Source organism: Apium graveolens, chromosome 10 (genome assembly GCF_009905375.1).
Source record: "Apium graveolens cultivar Ventura chromosome 10, ASM990537v1, whole genome shotgun sequence".
NCBI classification, from domain to species: Eukaryota; Viridiplantae; Streptophyta; class Magnoliopsida; order Apiales; family Apiaceae; genus Apium; species Apium graveolens.
The window spans coordinates 214,352,084-214,375,335 of record NC_133656.1 but is presented as its reverse complement, the minus strand read 5'-3'; the positions used below and the strand labels follow the sequence as shown (position 1 = coordinate 214,375,335).

The window sequence follows — 23,252 nt, the reverse complement described above, 5'->3', positions numbered from 1 at the left end:
AGCACAAAATACTCTTTGATTCATTAGTTTGATGATGTATATAAGGAGAGGTTAAACTTGAAGGTTTGTTTGGCCGAGAGATTTTTTTGAGGAGACTAAACTTGAAGGTTTGTTTGACATCAAACAAGTGGTTAAAATTAAGGTTATTCCATTAAAAGGTGTAATGTGTGCTTATGATCGAAGCTTGAAGGTTTTTTCTTCTTACTATATTCAATTGAAAGTAAAAATGTATAAACTTATTAAAGTGAGAAATCGACAACCATAGAAAAATGACCATGATTTTTAAGATTATAAGGTACGTATCTATATCATCTTCTTCATTTTTATCATTATATTTTATAAATCCTTATATATTAGTTGTGCCCGTAGAACTCATGTTGATTTCTTTTACCTCGAAAATTGAATCATTTTAGACTTCCCGAAAAGATCATATGTTTACATATTACTTTTAACATTTTTATTAAATTCCTCCCTTTAATATGTCAAATTATGCGATATACATAAATTATTAATGTGACTTTGGATTAAGTACATCTTTCATATAAATTGAATCACATCTAAAAATCAAGTATAATACCAAAATCGAAAGATCGTCTTGAGCGATTTGATTTGTGATAATATTTTGCTACCCTTTCAGGTGTTTACTTAAAAAAGTTTAAATAATAATCTAGTCAATAACTTAATTAAATTATGTTTTGGTTGCTCACATTTTATGTCAGTCATATATTTGTTTTCATGAGTCATAGCATTTTCTATATTGAACTGATTTGGAATATGCCTGACAGAAAAAAACAAGAACAGATTGGAATATGGGCCGTACATGATTGGAAAATAGACTTGGGATAATCTGGTTGGATATCATGGACTGGCTGTAAAAGCTATTGTTCTACTTAATGAACCTATATATTATACCAGGCCTACGTTGTAACCAAATTGGATTCTGTGGTGCCAGTCCCAATTTTCTTTGAACTGAAATCTTAATTTTCAACAAAATGTTTATGATGTTATAAATAACTAGCATAATAACTCGTGCGAGGCACAGGTCATTTTCTAGAATTTTTTTTATGCATCATGCAATTATTAAGTTCTTAATTATTTTCTTATTTGTAAATGTTGTACAATATCTAACGTATATCAAATACAAGTTGATTGTTTATTAATGTGTAATATTTTCATAAAAGACAATATTAAATTACACGACGTTTCAAATATAACTCATTAAGCAATATATGAGTCCCACTCAAGGGAGAATTTTTTATATGGAGAATTCTGGAGAATCAATCACATCCATCCATTTTCTTATCAGATTAAGTAATGGTATTTTTGTAATTAAAAAACATTTTAAGGCTATTAAGTAACTGTTGTATGGACAACTACAAACACATAGATATACACACAAAACTAGCAGTGAGCCTGAGCTAAAGACACACAGAAAGGAGAGAGAAAAAGAGACTATAAAATATTAAAATAACCGTTTACAGATCGATTTGAGTTATTGAATCGAGCTATTGAATCGAAGATTTCATCACAAAAAGGTGTACAATCGTTATTGCAAGGCGATGTTTCGAATAGGTAAGTTTTTTTAATCTTTAATTTAATTTCTGTAGTAAACTTGAGATTATTAAGAAGGATTAGAACTTCTTCATTATATTTTTTGTAAAATGTTGACATAAATTTTCGTGCATGTATATTTTATTTTGTAGATCTGTTGATTCAGTAGTAGATCCTTCGATTTTGATTTTGATTCTAGAGTAGAAGCTTTTTGTTGTTTGTATAAATTTTCCTGTGCTTAACTTCACTTAAAATCGATATTTAGTAGTTGTGTTCGATTTGGAATTGTTGATTCTGTATTAGATGCAAAAAATATGATGATAATTGTAGTTTACAAGCACTGTATAATGTTTATCAAGTTTTACTTTAATTAAAAATGATATTTAGTAACTATTTCATTTCAAATATGTTGATTCAGTAGTAGATCCATAGAAATTGATTTTCATTCTAGAATAGAAGCTTTTTGTTGTGTGTATAGAATTTGCATGTGTTTAACTTCACTTAAAATCGATATTTAGTAGTTGTGTTCGATTTGGAATTGTTGATTCTGTATTAGATGCAAAAAAATGATGATAATTGTAGTTTACAATCACTTTATTGTGTTTATCAAGTTTGACTTTAATTAAAAATGATATTTAGTAATTCAGTCATATAAAATCTGTTGATTCTGTAGTAGATCCATAAATTTTGATTTTCATTATAGAGTAGAAGCTTTTTGTACAGAGTTTCCCTGTCTTTATTCTTACCTAAAATTGATAATTAGTAGTTGTGTTGGATTTGGACTTGTTGATTATATGCAAATAATATGATGACAATTGTAGTTTAAAAGCATTCTATTGTATTTAACAAGTTTGACTTTAAATACAAATAATATTTAGTAGATCGGTCGATTCAAATCAGTAGATTCCGTATTAGTTCCACAAAATTTGATTTTCATTCTAGAGTATAAGTTTTTTGTGGTGTGAATAGTAACTTTAACTAAAATAAATATTTACTAGTTGTGTTATACTATATTTCTTGATTCTGTATTAGATGAAGAAAAAATGATGATCATTGTAGATTAGAAACATTATATTGTGTTTATCATGTTTGAATTTAAATAAAATTTATATTTAGTAGATCGGTGGATTTAAATACGTTTACTCTGTAGTAGACCCATAAAATTTATGGATTCTGGAAAGGTTGTTGTGCTGCCCTGTATTGTTATTGCGTCCTGGATGCCTGATCTGATCTGTGAAATATCATCATCTTATATATCATTGATAATTGATTAGCTTCTAGTTAAATTATTTATTTTTTAGTACTGTGTGTGGAGAAGAACTTATTATGGGGAAGCCGGAATGATGAATTTTGTGATATTACCCTGCTTCCATTTTATTTCATTTGTGCTATTTATTTCATGTTACTTCCGCTACAAAGATAATTCATTCTACCTACGTTTAGCCTCCCAAACAACAAATATGAATGATGAGCATTATGTCTATGATATAAACACTTTTATGTGTTAGTTGTGATTATTCTATGTTTTGTGATTATAATAAATATTAGGAGTAATTTCATGTTTTGTTGCAGTATTTGGTTTTTAATATAATGCACAACAATAATATTGGACTTCATAAATCTTTAGGTACTATTTCAAGTGCAAAAGTTAAGGCAAAACATAAAAATTATGGATCCAGGAATGCTACAATGAAAAGAAAAATGAGGAACAGGGAAGGACAACTGAGCACAAATGATTTTGATAAATATTTGAGGTAATAAGACAAGAATCATGTAACATTAATTTCAGTTCTGTTGTTGAATTATTTTAATGGTGAAATAGAATTAATGATAATAGTAAATTGTACAGAGGTATCTGGGAAACATTACTAAAAGACAAAAAAGAAGGACGTATATTCATTGATCCGTTATGGTTCACAAAATATTCCTCAAAAAATCCTAATTCAAGGAAGGAGGCATCGGTGGATCTCAGATGAAAAAATATTTGGAAAGAGATATGTGTTTGTTCCAATGTGTGAAAGGTAAAACATTTCTCAGAGACTAAATACTACAAGAAATAGAATTTTTGAAAATTGATTATATTTTTTTTATCATAGCTACCATTGGAATTTACTAATACTGTGCAACTTGGGTGAGGCTATTAAATCAAAAAATAGTCCATATATTTTGTTATTGGATTCACTCCATGCAAGAAAGCCACATTTGCTTAAACGACAACTTCAAAGGTATACAACCCTTTATTTCTTATTTCATTTAAATTTGACATTAAAACAGTTTTTAAGTAGGTAAAAATCTAAAGTTTAATGGTTTATGATTACTGACATAACAAATTTATTGTGTAGTTTTGTGGAGAACATTTTGAAATATGAAGAAAATGAAGAAATTGATGAAGTAATGATGTATCCGTTTGAGATTCCAAGAGTCCCCCAACAGAATGATGGTTCTAAATGTGGGCACTATGTTCTGTATTACATTTACAAGTTTCTAATGACATGTCCAGAGTATTACAACTACGAAGAAGATTACCCAGGATTTGTATGCAGCATACATCAAAAAAAATATCTTTATTTTATTTAATTTTCTGCATTGTTTTAAATTTTTATGTTTCAATTTGTTTATAACAGATGAATGAGAGTTGGTTCACTGCTGATGAAGTCAATGAGTTTTCTGCAAATTTACCGTCATGGCATGATACTATGCTGAAAAAAAGAGAAGACAAGAATGAAGAATACGAAGATAATGACATTAAAATCATTTGTTAGGTCACACACACACTGTAGAGGGGGTGAATACAGTGTATAATACAATCAAATCGAACTTTAATATATTAAGTAACAGAAAACAAACTTTATTGAAACAATAAACTCTGTTACAGTATGGAACTGTTACCTCTCAGTGATGAACAAATATCACGAGAGCTGCTAGGGTTACAATGAATAAACTTCTCGAATATATGATAACACTTATAGTGTAAACCCTATGTCTGTGTTTATATACTACACAGTTACAAGATAATTGCTAATTGATATGGAATATAATTCTGCTTCCTAAAATATATCAATCAGATATCTTTTCTTCCAAGTATTCCATTCTTCACGGAATTCCTTCTTCATGCATATCTCTTCTTATGTTTATCTCGATCTTCTTTCCTTTAATCAGCTACTGTCCTTCTCTAATCATCCTTCAGCACTTAAGTTCTGATATCTAACTTCTGATAATTATCTCCTGATAATATAAGTACTGATATCCTTAAGTCCTGACTTCCAGTATAAGTACTGATCAACAGTTAAGTACTGATTTATCCTGTTAAGTAAGATCTGAAATCTAAACATAAATTATATTAGCCATGACATTATCAAATATATCTAACAATCTCCCCCAACTTGTAAATTAGCATAATATACAAGTTTAACAGATATTTGATGATGTCAAAAACATTAAGTACAAATGCATCAGAATTAGACTAGATAACTACAACTTACAGTCCTTAAAGCTTTACCAATATTCAACTTCTGATAACAACTTCAGTCTGTACAAATATCAGAATTTAAGCAGTTGTAGATCTTCGACTTGGCTTCATCATCTGATCTCTCTGATGTCAGGAGTTGTTCTGAGATAGTTCTTCAACAAACATTTCTCAGCATATCTGAGTTCATCAATCATTCTCCTTTTGGCATCTTTAAGCTCTGCAGTATCTTCACCAGTTTGAAAGATTGCAGCTCTGAGATCATTGATCTTTGCTTTTCTCAACTCCTGATCTAGTCTTATGACATAGGCTTTGTCAGACTCCAGATTGAATTCAAGTCCCTTAATACCAAGATATGTTCTGATCTGTGCAGTATTAGGCTTCATATCAACAATATCACCATTGTGATCTCTGTACTTTGGAACATATGTGCTGTCAGACTTAACAGAATAAAGCCTTTTCAGTCTCTGAATCTGTTCTTTTAAGTAGTTTGCAGCAGTTTCTGTTATTCTGTCATTCACTTGAAGTAAGAAAAGTACATGCTCCAATTCTTCAAAATACTTCAATGGAATGACATTTTGTCTTATATGATAAACCCTACCATCTGTCATGAAATATAACAAGATGTATTCTTTCAAGTAGGTATGGTAAACCATCTGTACAGATTCCAGTTGATTCAATCTCTCAGGAGTTGCTCCAATACCTGGTTCACTCAAGGAAGTTGGATCATTGGTAGTGTTGTGTACTCTTCTTTCATCAGCACTTCCCAATCCAGTTTTATCTCTTGCTTCCTTTCCAGTAACTAATCTTGCTTCAAAACCACTTGCAGTAGTCTTCAAAGGTTGAGTCTATTTTGCTTTAGTGAATCCTGGTAGGAGTGTCTTTGATCTATCTTCTGATATCAAGTTAACTTGAGCTATGTCAGAGGTTACTTGCTTCTTCTGAATATTAGAACTTACAATTTCTTGACTCTGAACAACTTGAGCCATGTCAGAGGTTGTTTTAAGAACTTTTCTTGAAGTCAGAGCAAGATCATCCTTTTCATCAGTAATTTCTTCATCCTCAGGAGGTACATAAACCTTGATAGGTTCACCAACCTTTTCTTTACCGTTGGATCTTGGATCTATCTGTGGTTGTGATCTAGCCAATGTTGCTTCAGTATGTGTCCTTTCTTTGATCACAATGCCTTTGAGTTTTGGAAGTGACTTTTTACCAGAAGCTTCAGATTTAGATGTGACTTTCTCTGATTTAAGTCTGGCTTCTTCTTCCTTTAAACTTTCTGTTAGATATATTTGATAATGTCATGGCTAATATGTTTTATGTTTAGATTTCAGATCTTATTTGAACAGAACAAATCAGTACTTAACTGATCAGTACTTATACTGGACGACAGAACTTAAGGGATATCAGTACTTATGTTATCAGGAGATAAGCATCAGGAGATAGATATCAGAACTTAAGTGCTGAAGGACGATCAGATAAGGACAGTAGCTGATTGAAGTTAAGAAGATCAAGATAAACATAAGAAGAGATATGCATGAAGAAGGAATTCCGTGAAGAATGGAATACTTGGAATAGAAGATATCTGATTGATATATATTAGGAAGCAGAATTATATTCCATATCAATTAGCGATTATCTTGTAACTGTGTAGTATATAAACACAGACATAGGGTTTACACTAGAAGTGTTATCATTATCGAGAATATTATTTACTATAACCCTAGCAGCTCTCGTGATATTTTGTTCATCACTGAGAGATAACAGTTCCAGATTGTAACAGAGTTTATTGTTTTAATAAAGTTTGTTTTCTGTTACATAAGTTCTTGAAGTTTGATTTGATTGTAATAAACACTGTATTCACCCCCTCTACAGTGAAAGTGTGACCTAACAAGTGGTATCAGAGCCTTCTGTTAACACACATACAGTTAAAGATCCAAACACAATCATGTCTGACACAGAAACTCCAACTAAGCCTACCAAAACTGAGGAATCATCAAAGACATCAACTCAGAGTCGATATGAGACTATCAGAGTTCCCATATTGAGACCATCTGAATATCCCATATGGAAGGTAAGGATGACCATGTTTCTGGAAGCAACAGATCCAGAATACCTTGATAGAATCAAGGAAGGGCCTCACAAACCTACCAAGCTCGCTGTTGTAGTTGCAGGTGAAGCAGCAAAGACCGTACCAAAGGAAAAGAGTGATTACACTGCTGAAGATATAGCATCTATTGCTAAGGATGCCAAGGTACGACACTTATTGCATAGTGCCATTGATAATGTAATGTCAAACAGGGTAATCAACTGCAAGACTGCTAAGAAGATATGGGATGCACTGGAGACAAGGTGTCAAGGAACTGAAACAGTTAAGAAGAACAGGAAGACAATACTCACTCAAGAGTATGAACACTTTGACTCTAGGACTAATGAGTCATTGACTGATGTATATGATAGATTTGTCAAACTCTTGAATGACTTGTCATTAGTAAATAAGGAGTATGATCTTGAAGATACAAACCTTAAATTCCTGTTAGCTCTTCCTGAATGTTGGGATTTGAAGGCAACAACAATAAGAGACAACTACAATCTTGATGAAACAACTCTTGATGAAATCTATGGAATGCTCAAGACTCATGAACTTGAGATGGAACAAAGAAGCAAGAGGAAAGGAGGAAAGTCAAGGACAGTTGCTCTCAAGGCTGAAGAGGAATCCCCCAAACCACCTTCCTCAAAGAAAGACAAGGGTAAAGCTCTTATCATAAAGTCTGATACTGAGTCATCAAGTTCTGAGAGTGATGATGACTCAGATTCTGAAAGCTTGCCTGAAACTGATGCTGATAAGGAGATGATGAAGCTGTGTGCTCTTATGGTGAAAGGAATCACAAAGATTGCATACAGGAAGTTCAGGAAGGGAAAGAAGTTTTCCAGAAAAGGCATAAGTTCTGATAAGAAGAATTTCAGAAGATCTGAAGGAAGAGGAGGAAAGTCTGACAGAGGAGATTACGCTAATGTTAAATGTTATAATTGTGGTGAGAAAGGCCACATATCTCCTGATTGCAAGAAGACCAAGAGTGACAAAGGCAAAGCTCTTGTCACAAAGCAGAAAAGCTGGACAGACACCTCAGACTCTGAAAGTGAGGAGAACTATGCATTGATGGCAAATGCTGATAAATCAAGTTCTGAGAGCAGTTCTGAAGCTGCTGAAACAAAGGTACCTCAGACTACTTATGCTTTTCATACTGATGATATTAATGAGTTGAGAAGATATCTTAAAACCATGTTTGTTAGTTATAGAGATCAAACTTTAACATGTGAAAGATTAACTTCTGAAAATCTTGCTTTTAGGAAAAGAAATGATTTCTTAGAAAAAGAGTTAGTCATGTTCCATCAAACTCAGAAGGATAGAGATGATGCTTTTTATGTTAGGGATGAAGTGCTAAAAATGAATGAATCTCTAAAAACTGAGTTAGAAAAGGAGAGAGAGATTATAAGAACTTGGACTAACTCTGGAAAAACAACTCAAAATTTGCTAAGCAGTGGAAACTGGAAAGAGGGCTTAGGTTATGGAGAAAATAAAAATGAAAAAGGAACTGTAGAAATTAAGCCTGTTGATAAGCAAAAGCTGAAGTTAAAACCTGTTAAGTTTGTAACTGAAAAATCTGAAAATGAGAAATCAGAAGTTAAAAAGGAATTAGCTTCTGACAAACTAAAACAGGAAAAGACAGCTGAAGTTAACATAGGCTTAATGACAAAGAAGCAGCTTAAGCATAAGCTGAAAGATGTTAAGAATGCAAACAAGGTAAAATCACCTAGGAAAAACAGGAATGGAAAGGAAAGTGTGAATAAAAGCAATAACTATAAATCTGTTCCTGATGCTCCTAGGAAAGCGTGTCATAACTGTGGAAGTTCTAACCATCTGGCTTCTTTTTGCAGGAAGAATAAGAATATTAACTCCTTATCTTCAAAATCAGGAGTTAAAAGTCAGTCTGTTAGATACAAACCACAAGATCCTTGTTTTCATTGTGGTAGTTTATGGCATTCCATTTATACTTGTAAGGAATATCATAGTTTGTACTATGATTATTATCAAATAAAACCTTCTTTAAAGAAAGTTTCTGTTGTTCCTTCTAGTGTAAGTTCTGATTCAAAGTCTGGTAGTATAAGTTCTGATAAGAAAACTGTTAACATAAAATCTGATGCTAAATCCGCTGCAAATGTTAACAAACCTAAAAAGGCCAAAGGATCCAAGCAAGTCTGGGTCCTTAAAACTAATAATTAGTGGTCTTTTTGATTGCAGGGCAACAGGAAAAATATTTTAGTTCTGGACAGTGGATGTTCAGGACATATGACTGGAAATAAGGCCCTGCTATCAGACTTTGTGGAGAAAGCTGGCCCAAGTGTTTCTTATGGAGATGGCAACATTGGAAAAACTTTGGGATATGGCAATATCAATCTTGGGAATGTCATCATTAAAGATGTAGCTCTGGTCTCAGGACTTAAACACAACTTACTGAGTATAAGTCAAATCTGTGACAGAGGTTATCATGTTGATTTCTTTGCAGAACATTGTGAAATAGTTAGTAAATCTAAAGGAAAAATTGTTCTGAAGGGATTCAGGCGTGGTAACATTTATGAAGCTAAGCTTTCAACAAGTTCTGATGGTTCTGCAATCTGTTTAGTAAGTAGAGCCTCAACTGAAGAAAGCTGGAATTGGCACAAGAAACTCTCTCATTTAAACTTCAACAAGATAAATGAACTGATCAAGAAAGATCTTGTGAGAGGAATGCCAAAATCAGTGTTTGTTCCTGATGGTCTTTGTGACTCATGTCAGAAGGCTAAACAAAGAAAATCTTCATTCAAGAGCAAGACTGAATCATCAATTCTTGAGCCTTATTATCTACTTCATGTTGATCTATTTGGTCCAGTGAATGTCATGTCTATTGCAAAGAAGAAATATGCGTTGGTCATAGTAGACGAGTTCACCAGATACACATGGGTGTATTTCTTGCACACAAAAAGTGAAACTGCATCTATCCTGATTGATCATGTCAAACATCTGGATAAATTGATCAAAGATTCTGTGAAAATTCTGAGGAGTGATAATGGCACTGAATTCAAGAATCTGATAATGGAAGAGTTCTGCAAAAATCATGGAATAAAGCAGGAATTTTCTGCTCCTGGAACTCCACAGCAAAATGGAGTTGTTGAAAGGAAGAATAGAACTCTCATTGAAGCTGCACGAACAATGCTTGAAGAAGCAAAGCTTCCAACCTATTTCTGGGCTGAAGCTGTGCAGACTGCTTGTTTTACTCAAAATGCAACACTCATTAACAAGCATGGAAAAACACCATATGAGATGGTGAAGAACAAGAAGCCAAATCTCAAATACTTTCATGTATTTGGATGTAAGTGTTTTGTTCTCAAGACTCATCCTGAACAGCTATCCAAGTTTGATCTAAAAGCTGATGAGGGAATCTTTGTTGGATATCCACTTTCTACAAAAGCCTTCAGAGTCTATAATTTGAGAACAAAAGTGGTCATGGAATCTATCAATGTCTCTTTTGATGACAAGAAGATCACTGGACTTGAAGATTGCATTGATCATGATCAGCTGAGATTTGAAAATGAAGATTCATATTCTGATACCTCAAGTCCTGACAGTCTAAGTCCTGATACTGTAAATTCTGATGGATTAAACTCTGATGTTATTGAAACTGTGGTGACTACGTCAAAGGAAGATGCACCAATGCAGGGGGAGCATACTCAAGATATTATCACATCTCAAGAAGCATCAGAACATACATCTGGCTCTTCAAATTCTGATTCGTCAAGTTCTGATAAGCCAAGTACTGACAGTACTGAAAATCTAAATACTGAAGGATCCAACTCAGAGAGCATAGTTTCAGGGGGAGCATCAGAAAATGAAACCGAAGACAGCATGAATCATGGGGGAGCATCCAGTTCTAGAGAAAATCTTCCATCTGCAAGGAAGTGGACAAAATCACATACACCTGACTTGATAATTGGAAATCCTGAGGCAGGTGTCAGAACTAGAACAGGTACTTCGAATGAATGTCTTTACAATTCTTTTCTCTCTCAGTCTGAGCCAAAGAAAGTGGAAGAAGCTCTTCAAGATGCTGATTGGGTGCAAGCAATGCAGGAAGAGTTGAATGAATTTGAAAGAAACAAAGTCTGGACCTTAGTGCCAAGACCTAAGAATAGATCGGTTGTTGGTACAAAGTGGGTATTCAGAAACAAAACTGACAGTGATGGCATAATTGTAAGGAACAAGGCAAGGCTGGTTGCAAAAGGATATTCTCAACAGGAGGGAATTGACTATGATGAAACATTTGCTCCAGTTGCTAGATTAGAAGCCATAAGGATATTCATGGCTTATGCTGCTCATAAAAAGTTTACTGTCTTTCAAATGGATGTGAAAAGTGCTTTTCTCAATGGAGAATTGGAAGAGGAAGTATATGTTGAACAACCTCCAGGCTTTATAGATTCCAAACATCCAGATTATGTCTACAGGCTTGATAAAGCACTTTATGGACTTAAGCAAGCTCCTAGAGCATGGTATGAGACTTTAGCCCAGTTTCTTCTGGAAAGTGGATTCAACAGAGGAACTATTGACAAAACACTGTTCTATCTCAACCATGGCAATGATTTACTTTTGATCCAGATTTATGTTGATGATATTATTTTTGGGTCTCCAAATGACAAACTTTGCAAAAAGTTTGCCAAACTAATGCAGTCAAGATATCAGATGAGTATGATGGGAGAACTCAGTTATTTTCTGGGCCTTCAAGTCAAACAGAGTGAAGAAGGAACTTTTATTTGTCAATCTAAGTACACCAGAAACTTGCTGAAGAAATTTGGAATGCAAGACTGTTCAAGTGCATCCACTCCCATGGCCACTGCAACAAAACTGGATAAGGATACTGGTAATTCAGTAGATATTACTGATTACAGAGGTATGATTGGCTCACTTCTCTATCTAACTGCTAGTAGACCAAATATCATGTTTGCTACCTGTCTTTGTGCAAGATTTCAAGCAGATCCAAGAGAACCTCACTTAACAGCTATAAAAAGAATCTTTAAGTATCTTAAAGGAACAGCTGATCTAGGATTATGGTATCCTAGAGAATCAGATTTTAAATTAATAGGTTACTCAGATGCAGATTTTGCAGGTTGCAAAATTGACAGGAAAAGCACAAGTGGTAGCCGCCAATTTCTTGGAGGCAGGTTGGTTTCTTGGTATAGCAAGAAACAAAAGTCAATTTCCACATCAACTGCAGAAGCAGAGTATATTGCTGCAGGAAGCTGCTGTGCACAGATTCTCTGGATGAAGAATCAGTTACTGGATTATGGGTTAACATATTTCAAAATCCCTATTTACTGTGATAATCAAAGTGCTATTGCTATGACAGGTAATCCAGTTCAACACTCTATGACAAAGCACATCAGCATCAGGTACCATTTCATCAGGGAACATGTGGATGAAGGTACAGTGGAATTGCATTTTGTTCCCACAGATCAACAAGTAGCAGATATCTTCACAAAACCACTGTGTGAAGCTACCTTTTCAAAATTGGTAAATGAACTTGGAATGATTTCAGGTTCTTTCTCTAAATCTGCTTAAACTTGTTCTATGTTATCAGACTTTATGATCAGTATTTATAGAATTAATCTCTTTGTATATTCTGTGCATTAATTGATAAATGTCTTTAAGTACTGACTGTTGTCTGATATATGTTTCTAAACTCTGATAAGTGATATGTCTGTTTCAGTAACTATTCAATCCTATGAGGATAACTGTGCTAGATACTGATCTAGTAATCTTCAATAAACAAATGATCCCATAAAAGAAGTAATTATTTCTGTGGAAATCTAATGACACAAGCAAATTCTGATACTTGAGCTTAGTTTAGTTTACTTTATTCATCTTATTACTAAGTCCCAAATTAGAATAATGCTACTCATCTGTTAAGTTCTGATACTAGTAAAACTGCTGAATGTACTAAGTGCTGATAGACCTCTCTTATTAAAAAAAAAAAATCAAAGAATAAAATCAGGTACTCCTTTGAGATCTAGAGTAAAAATGTGAAAGGGACGACCCAAGTGCATTGCTGGTATTAAGTAAATATGCATTAGAAAAGCAAAATATTTTCTTGGTGACTTTTCACACTCTATGATTACTGGAGAAATACTCTGATAATAGCATAAATTCTGATAAGCAGTCGTGACTCACTTACACTGAGAAGCCACTGTAAAAGAGAATTTTAAAGATGCATAAAATTAGCACAAAAACAGTTGAGGTGGACTCATGCATGAACTCATTTATCAGTAGGTTTCAGGATAATGACAGCTCTTTAGCAAAATTTTAATTATGACTTATTTCTAAGATGTACTGAAGTAGATCAGACTTTACTCTTTGTCTGTTATTTAGCTTAATGCACACACTAATCACTCCATCTGAATGATGAAAATTTCTGTGGTGGTCTATGTTATTTTAGATAAACAGTCATTGTGTCATTTTTGCACAAATTCTGAGGACAAGTTCTAGTTACACGTTCTGATGTTTAAGTTCTGACGTTCATAACTAAGAACTTGTATGAGTATTTACTAAGATGAGCATTCCTTTTTCGAGTTAAGAAATTATGTTCTGATGACTGTTAAGTTCTGGTATAGGTCTAAGTTCTGATTTCTCAGTCTAATCCTTTACTTGGCTTATCTTTGAATGAAATCTCATAACAGTCTCAGTTTGTACTCGCATATGTTGAAGTGGAAGATTAATAGTCACTATGATTAGGATTAATGGTTTTGTACTTGAACAGTCCACTGTTTCTTGTGTCTTGTGCGGTCTAGACCATGATTCCTCTTTCCAATGACTGTTATTCTTTTTCAAAGTCTAGGGAGACGAGGTAGAATTAATTCTACCTGTCAGCATTAAATATCTTTGCGTCTCTTGGCATTCTCTTGCCTATATACACAGCCACTTCACATTAGTCTTCTCATCACACTTGTATCACAAATTCAGTCTTGTTTTTCATTTACTATCACAAATGGCTGAATTTGGCTGGTTCTACAATTACGGTGATGAGACTGTGCATGTCTTTTTGAATGGAATTCCAACTCCCTACCCTATCACCAACATCCCTCACAATCTCTGGATTCAATTTCCAGAGGTTATCAAACGTGATCTGGTGGCCGTTCGAAGAGACCTTCACCTTCGTCGTATCCGTCAGCAAGAGTGAATCATACGACTCGCCATCTTGTTTGTCGAAGATAAGAAGAGGAAGATGACTTAATCTTGTCTTCTTCCTGTTCTTCTTCATCATCAGCTTTGTCAGGCTTCTTAGCTAGGACTAAAGCTGTTGACGTTAGGATTAGAAGCTTAGGGAAAATCTTGTATTGATGTAATTTCTATTTCATATATGTATTGACTTGATATATTAATGAAAACTGTTTTTACTTCAAGATTTTGTCTCTGAGTTATTTTATCTTGTGTTGTTAAATCCTGCTTGATATTCTGATGACCATTTAAATTTTGTCTTTATTTAAGTTCTGATTCTTTGTCAGCACTTATTCATCGAAATTATCTCGGTCATTTTTCACATGATTCATTTTCAGAATATTAATGTTGCAGTGAAAAATAATTCAATCAGTGCTAACGGTTTAAATTTTGAATTAAAACTGTGTCTCTTGATAAATGAAGCTGAGAAGGCAACTTCTCAGACGGATTCTGCAATTGGGGGTTCTAGGCTTCTCAAGAGGCTTAGACGTATGACGGTTCCTGAAACTCCCAAGGAATCCAAATCAACAAGGAAGTACAAGAAACAGAGGGCACAAAGGCCAGTTTCAGATGATGAGGAGGAAGCAGCTAAGGAAGGGGATCAGGAATCTCTGATCTCACAAGACAAGGAATTTGCTCCAGTCACTTCTTCTCCATCAACTCCATCTCAGGAACCTGTATCTGACAAGGCTAATTCACCTTCTATGTCTCTTGTTGATCCAGGCACAAGTGCTGAAATTGATATTCAGAACCTGGTTGTGCCTGAAATACTTTTCTTAGAAGCTCCAACATCAAATAATCCTTCCACAACACCTGTTACTGATGCTGTTCAAACTCCTGAGTTATCACTAACACCTTCTCTGCATCAAGATGCTGATGATCAGATTTTAGGTGAGCATCAGGATATGGCTGTTGATCAGAACTTAGTATCAGATCAGCAATTAGAGGATGTTGAAGCCTCCATTGCTACTCACACAGTTGTCTTATCAGAAGATACTGATTCTCTAAGTTCTGATGCTGCAAATGTTGGAGATACTGGTGAGGCTGCTACAACTGTAGATGCTGATGAAGCAGGTCCTTCAGGACATACTCCTCCACTGACTCTTCCTAAGTCTGAACTGGTAAAGGAGTTTGTTATCAGGGATGCACCAGTACCTTGGAGTGAAACTCCTGCAGGTCAGGAGTGGACTAAGGAATGGAACTCAGTTTCATGTGTTCCAAATGCTTTACATCTTGCTGAGCACTTGACTAAAGCTGATGAAATGTTACATTCTGATGATTTTAAAACCCAGCTTAGAGTCACTGCATTGAGTACTAAACATCTACAAGGTCTTCATTCCAACACTCATGCAGAGCTACACAAGATTCAGGAGAACTTTATCAAACAGGAACAAGTTTGGAAAATTGATAAGAAAAAGTTCTTCCAACCTACCATTGACAGGGTTGCTTATATTGAGAAAACTCAAGAGAAGCAACAAGCTCAGATTGATCAAATTCTGACAAATCAAGCTTCTCAGCAATCGCAACTTACTGAAATCCAGACCTCAGTGGAACTACTTATCTCTCTTTTATTACCTGCTGATGCCAAAAAGGGGGAGAAGGTAATTAAGTCCAAATGCAAAACCAACAAGACACTGCAAGGAAAGGATGATGGAAAAGATGACCAAGGAAACTCTGGAATGGGTAGTGGTCATAGTCAAGGTAGAAGGTTTACATCAAGATAAGCTAGTCACAGAACAAGTTCTGATACTGGGAAAAGAATAAGTTCTGCTGCTGGTAAAAGGATAAGTTCTGATGAACTTCTAGATCTTGATGAGGAAATGTCAAGACAGTTATTTCTTCAAGAAAATCCAGGGATGGACTTGGAAAGTTTAAAGGAAGAAGAAGCCAGACTTAAATTAGAGAAAGTCACATCTAAATCTGAAGCTTCTGGTAAAAAGTTACTTCCAAAACCTAAAGGCATTGTGATCAAAGAAAGGATACATACTGAAGAAACTTTGGCTAGATCACAACCACAGATAGATCCAAGATCCAAGGGTAAAGAAAAGGTTGGTGAACCTATCAAGCCTTATGTACCTCCTGAGCAAGAAGAAATTACTGATGGAAAAGATGATCTTGCTCTGACTTCAAGAAAAGTTCTTAAAACAACCTCTGACATGGCTCAAGTTGTTCAGAGTCAAGAAATTGTAAGTTCTGATATTCAGAAGAAGCAAGTAACCTCTGACAGTACTCAAGTTAACTTGATATCAGAAAATAAATCTAAAACACTCCTACCAGGATTCACTAAAGCAAAACAGACTCAATCTTTGAAGACTACTCCAAGTGGTTTTGAAGCAAGAGTAGTTACTGGAAAGGAAGCTAGAGATAAAACTGGATTGGGAAGTGCTGATGAAAGAAGAGTACACAACACTACCGATGATCCAACTTCCTTGAGTGAACCAGGTATTGGAGCAACTCCTGAGAGATTGAATCAACTAGAATCTGTACAGATGGTTTACCATACCTACTTGAAAGAATACATCATGTTGTATTTCATGACAGATGGTAGGGTTTATCATATAAGACAAAATGCCATTCCTTTGAAGTATTTTGAAGAATTGGAGCATGTACTTTTCTTACTTCAAGTGGATGACAGAATAACAGAGACTGCTGCAAACTACTTAAAAGAACAGATTCAGAGACAGAAAAGGCTTTATTCTGTTAAGTCTGACAGCAGATATGTTCCAAAGTACAGAGATCACAATGGGGATATTGTTGATATGAAGCCTAATACTGCACAGATCAGAACATATCTTGGTATTAAGGGGCTTGAATTCAATCTAGAGTCTAACAAAGCTTATGTTATAAGACTAGATCGGGAGTTGAGAAAAGCAAAGATTAATGATCTCAGAGCTGCAATATTTCAAACTGGTGAAGATACTGCAGAGCTTAAAGATGTCAAACGGAGAATGATTGATGAACTCAGATATGCTGAGAAATGTTTGTTGAAGAATTATCTCAGAACAACTCCTGACATCAGAGAGATTAGAAAATGATGAAGCCAAGTCAAAGATCTACAACTACTTAAATTCTGATGTGTATACAGACCAAAGTTGTTATCAGAAGTTGAATTGGTAAAAGCTTTAAGGACTGTAAGTTGTAGTTATCTTGTCTATTTCTCATGCATTTGTACTTAATGTTTTTGACATCATCAAATATCTGTTAAACTTGTATATTTTGCTAATTTACAAGTTGGGGGAGATTGTTAGATATATTTGATAATGTCATGGCTAATATGTTTTATGTTTAGATTTCAGATCTTATTTGAACAGAACAAATCAGTACTTAACTGATCAGTACTTATACTGGACGACAGAACTTAAGGGATATCAGTACTTATGTTATCAGGAGATAAGCATCAGGAGATAGATATCAGAACTTAAGTGCTGAAGGACGATCAGATAAGGACAGTAGCTGATTGAAGTTAAGAAGATCAAGATAAACATAAGAAGAGATATGCATGAAGAAGGAATTACGTGAAGAATGGAATACTTGGAATAGAAGATATCTGATTTGTTAGGTCACAATTTGTTTGTAGAAGGGGGGTTTGAATGCAAACAATACCGTTTCGTCGAATAAAATGCGGAATAAAATTGTGAAACAAAATTCAAGTTAAATAAAACTTTTATTAAACTTGAAAGGTGTTACAACTACGGTATCGATTACAAGGGATTAATCTCAAATCAATTATTACAAATTTAGAATAAATTCGACATGAACTTTTTCTATTTTTGTAATTAAAAGATCAAATGCTAAAAGCGATTTGAGATTAAGTTCTAGGGATTTTAATCCGCTAGATTGATATACAAGAACAAGATAAGTAATTCTAGTGGTTTGGATTTAACATTAACAAACTAGAATATTTGATCTTGAATAAGCAGAGGAATGATGAAATATTTTCTTTTGTTTTCTGCTGTGTTTTCTTGTTCTGTATCTGCTCTGTTTTTGCTGAGTTAATAGTTGATATTGTCTTCTGCTTCCTTTTAAATCAATCACAGCCGAAGTTGTTGAGAACTGGTGTGACAATCTATTTGAGCTTGAATGACTTTCGGTGAGACAATCTATTAGAGCTAGGAAGACAATTAAAATGAACTAGCAAGACTTTCGGTATGACTATTGATTGTCATACCGATTGTCATAGTAGTACAATTGAAATTGTTTTTCTGAATACATAATTGATTTTAATCTAATTGAAAATTCTATCAATACAATCAACTGAATTAGCAAGACATTCGGTATGACTATCAATTGTCATACCGATTGTCATACTAGTACAATCAGTTGTCTTATTTAGAATTATCACAGATTTTAATCAATTAACATTCTGAAAATCCTTAATATTAATTCTAAATTAATTAATCAATTTAATTCAATTAATCAATAAATTAATCCTTGCAGATATAATTTATTTTCTTAATTAAATTATATGACTTAATTAATTAATAGAGAATTAATACTAACCCTGAGCAGCATCCATTCTTCTGACAATCTTCTGAAAGTCACTGAGACTTATGAATCAATTCCGTCACTTCAATGCTGACACTCGATGTACTGTCTGGTTCATGAGTGACTAACTTTCGTGACGTTTCTTCATGTCTTGACTTTGTTGTTCTGATTGAATCCTTGTAATAAATGATACCTTGACGAGATCTCTGTCACTTGATTAAATCCACGATCTTGATTTATATCACTGAGGCATGATCAAATTCTTGAACTTCTTCCAGTGAATCTTCAAGTCTGCAGATGAACAATGTTTCTTTATTCTTTGACAGATGTTACTTTGTGAGATCTCTCTGATGCTTGATCCACTATTTACTTATTACATTCTTATTTGAGTTGAGTTAAATACTCGAATGAACGAGTAGGCTATGACATATGCCTTTCAATCTCCCCCTATTTGCTTGTTAGACAATAACAACAAATACCTAGAGGATAACTCAACTAACAAATAAGAAAAAGATATAAACAGTAATGTAAAGTAAATAGCAGAAAAGTTCTGGATTATATTTAACATTTTCCAGATTCCAAATGAAATTTACAAGTGAATACAAGATAGATGTTCCTCTAGCCTGAACATATAACTACATTAGACTATCTTGATTCATAACGCTCTAATCATATTACATTGAGTTTTGAGCTAATTGACTTTAACTGTCTTCTCTTCTGACTTCACCTTCTTCTAAATCTTGAAGCAATTCCTTGTCAAAGATACGATCTTTTTCTGAAGTGAAGCTTGCAGGTCTGACTGGTTGAATTCCAACTGTCTTCAACTTATTCTTGAGTTGATTGTACCTTTTAACATTCTTCTCACAATAAGCTTGAATCAAGTCAGCAGCTTGAGTCTTCAACATGGATGAATATCCAGCAGTTCTCAAATGATGTTCCATCCAGACCAGATGCTTAGCTGAGTAGTCTTTAAGAGATTGTACATCTAGTTGACAGATTTGAAGACAATCAGACTTAAAGAATCTCACTTGATGAGGATTGTTGACCACTTGAGGACTAGCTCTGCTGGCAAACTCTTTAAGCCTTTCCCGAAGAACTTCATTCAACTCTGAGCTTCTTTTCACTTTGTTTAAAAGAACCCATATCTCTGACAACGAACGATTCTCAAATAGATGAAGTGACACTTTGAATGATCCTTCACTCTGACAATATACAAAAATGCTCATCTCATTTAGGGATCTATCAAAAGCAGCTGTGATCCTTGAGACTTCAGTCTTGATAGCATTCATGTACATGTCATTGTTAGGATTTGAGATTTCCAGCTTGTCAAGAAGATGTAAGAACTGCCTATCATTGTTAGTGCATAGCTGAGGCATATCGAGTACTCTCCTAGCTTCATCCCACTTTCCACCAATCTTCAGTCTGACATCTCTTCTCCTTTCTTGAGCTTTAATGTCATGAAGACGTTGCTTTTGAAGAGTTTCTGTTCTTTGAATGTCTTTTCTCCTGTCAATGATCTGTGAGACCTTCTTAAGTTCAGCTTCTTTTCTTTGCATCTCTGACTGCTCTTTCTGAAATTCTTTCTCAAACCTAGGATCCACTGTATCTTCTTCTTCCCAATCTTCAAAATCACTTTCTTCTTCAGCTTCAAATAACCCATCTTTATCTTCCTGAACTGGTTCAGTGGGAATGTCAAAAATATCGAAGTCATCCTGTTCTCCACTGTAGTAGGCATCATCAGCCTTTCCTTTATCTCCAGCAGAAGTATCTTTTTCTTTCCCTTTGGAACTACTTCCTTTTTTCTCCCCCTTAGTTGAGGGATCCTCTGCTGACTTTCCTTTGAACCCTCCACCACTTCCAGAGCCTGATCCTCCACCAGACGGTCCTTCAAAATAAGCTCTTTGATCTTCATTAGGGCAATGAGAATTCTTGATCATGTAATATAAGTGCTTCATGCCTTCATTTAGATGTTCCATGCCCGTCTCTATCTTTACAAATCTTGAGTTGTCCAGTGAATGATTCATCTCAACGAGGTCTTCAAGAGAAGTCATTCTTGTATGTAGGGAGCAGAAGTTGGATATGTCATCAACTGATAAATTTGGAGTGTCCTGAATAGAATTGAGCTTTGGTATTACAGTAGTCTTTAAATCTGAGATGTCATTCCTTATGATTGCAAGCTGATTGTCGACAGAGGTGGAAGAAGAAGACCGTTCAACCACTTGTGCTTTAAATGCTTGAGTTTCAGCTTGACTTTTAGCAAGTTCTTCTTTCAGTGCAGCAATCTGAGCTAACAGGTTGACAGTATCAGTGTCTGTGTGTGCTCTCACCTGAAGTTCACTCGTATTTGGTTCACTCATCTCACGTGCATGTGTTTCTCTCAATATGATTGCTCGTGAGGAGTCTTCCAATTGCTGTTCTTGTGTACCTGCATTAAAAATCACCCTAGCCTCTTCAAGAGAGGTCAGTGGTGGTGCAATGGGAATTCGCGAGTCCCGATCCTCAGTCAATGCTATCAAATGTTTTGGAATAGATGTCTGAATTGCTTCAGGGATAGATTGACCGAGTTGCCCTCCACTTTCTCCAGATAAATCTGCGAGTGGAGAATCCCATAAGGGAGCCAGAGTTGTTGGATCTGGGAGGGGAGAAAATGACTCTATTAAAGATGGCGGAGAGTCAGATTTTCCCTCTGAAGCATGTGACTGCTCTTCTGCCGTAACTATGGCAGGCACTGTAACCGACTCGACGTGCACTCCTCGCTGGGTGTCCTGAGTATTATCTGGGGAAGTGTATGGTTCCATTATGAGTAATGGAATTGTGCTTGACTCAGTACAGGATGCCATGGCCCGATGGCGAATTTCAATAGATGCATCCTATTGAGAGAATGCCTCTAGAAACTGTTCATTGGCCATTTCAAAGTCCATGTCCTGTTGGGAGGACAAGGATGGGCTTTCAGATGCCTCAGAATAGGTTTTTCTTTTCTTAGGAGGAGGCAGAGCTGAGGGTTCACTCATATTTGACATTGTACTACTTCCTAGTAATCTTCTGGGTAACATTTTAGACAGTGGGGGAGAGGGTGAGATAGAATGAGACTCTGTGTTTGGCTCTATGACCTGGGATTGAAGCTGTGGTTCTACAACTTCATGGTCAGCCCTATCAACCACTGAGGGTCTGTTAACAGAAGTAGGAAGAGAGTGAGAGTGAGGAGTTACTACCTGTAATGGAAGAGCCTGGGTGGCTTGTACCACTGGAGGTTGAGGTTGCTGTTCATGGCCGGGAAGATTAAAAATAGGCAAGGGAATATAATTGGCCATGAAAGCAGATACAAGTACTGGTACTTGCATAAATTTGAAGGTTGTGTCTTGGCGAGTGTAAATCTTTTTGCTAACTGGTGGGGGTTCAGTTACAGCAGAGTTAGCAAAAAGTGATTTGTGTTCAGGGGTGAGTAGATGATCTGCTATAAGCATAAGAAAACGAGCATAGTAACATGATACCCTACGATTTGTAGAATGATCACGTAAAGCAGAAGTTAGACGTCTCAAGAGAATGGGAAAAAGTAGTTTGCCAAAATTGATCCTTTGATTGAAAACAACCGCAAGACCAATATACTGCAGGGTGGAAGTAATGTTATGAAAATTAGATTTTGTGCAGTTGGCAAACAGTTTGGAAAGTGTATCGAAGAATATATCCCATTCAGACACCAAATTTAATTTAGAAAGTTTGGTTAAATTGATCACCCCCTGATAGTGAATGGCATTGAAAAAATTTGTGATATCATTTTCAGAGGGTAAGCTACAGAAATTGTCTAGTGGAAAATTTAAAGCACGATTAACGACTGTTTCATCAACTACATACTGTGTGTTTGCGATGGTGAATGAAAAAGATTTTGAATCATCGGCCACAGTAGAAGTTGTGCAAATCAGTCTAAGTAGATCGACGTTTAAAATTACATTTGATTTAATAGCAGAGCTAACAATCGAATGATCATTTAAAAATCTAATCCAAGGCTTAAATTTTTCAACATCACATTTTTCCGGATTAAAATAACCAACTTGATTATGCGCGACAATTTGGAAATTGAGAGCCATTTAAAATAATAATAAGACACACGTTTTTCAGAATTTTAAGAATAATATTAAGAAAATTCGAATTAATTAAATTAATTTAATAATTCGAATTAAATTAATTATAATCGAAAAATTTAGACCGAAATGTATCTCGTTAAAATTCTTAACTCACAAGCACAATTTTGATAAACCAAAAGACACAAATCTGAAATTAAAATTAAAATGGAATTTGAAGGGGCAAACTTATTTTAATTTGATTTTTGCGTTTTTTATAATAACTTTTATTTTTAAGAAAATTTCAGCAGCACTTCTTTATGTATATACTTGTATGTATATATCACAAAGTGATGATTAAGAGTGCTGAGTAAAAACTCGAGCAAAGAAA

At 34.8% G+C, this 23,252-nt stretch overlaps 1 long non-coding RNA gene across 1 annotated transcript; it reads left to right on the top strand.

Annotated features, from left to right (window-relative positions):
* The first annotated feature begins 1,438 nt into the window (after window positions 1–1,438).
* On the top strand, window positions 1,439–3,751 carry LOC141690228 (uncharacterized). The gene is made up of 4 exons (XR_012562693.1): window positions 1,439–1,572; window positions 3,179–3,305; window positions 3,401–3,572; window positions 3,648–3,751. It is a non-coding gene; the product is annotated as an uncharacterized LOC141690228 (long non-coding RNA).
* Window positions 3,752–23,252: the final 19,501 nt, after the last annotated feature.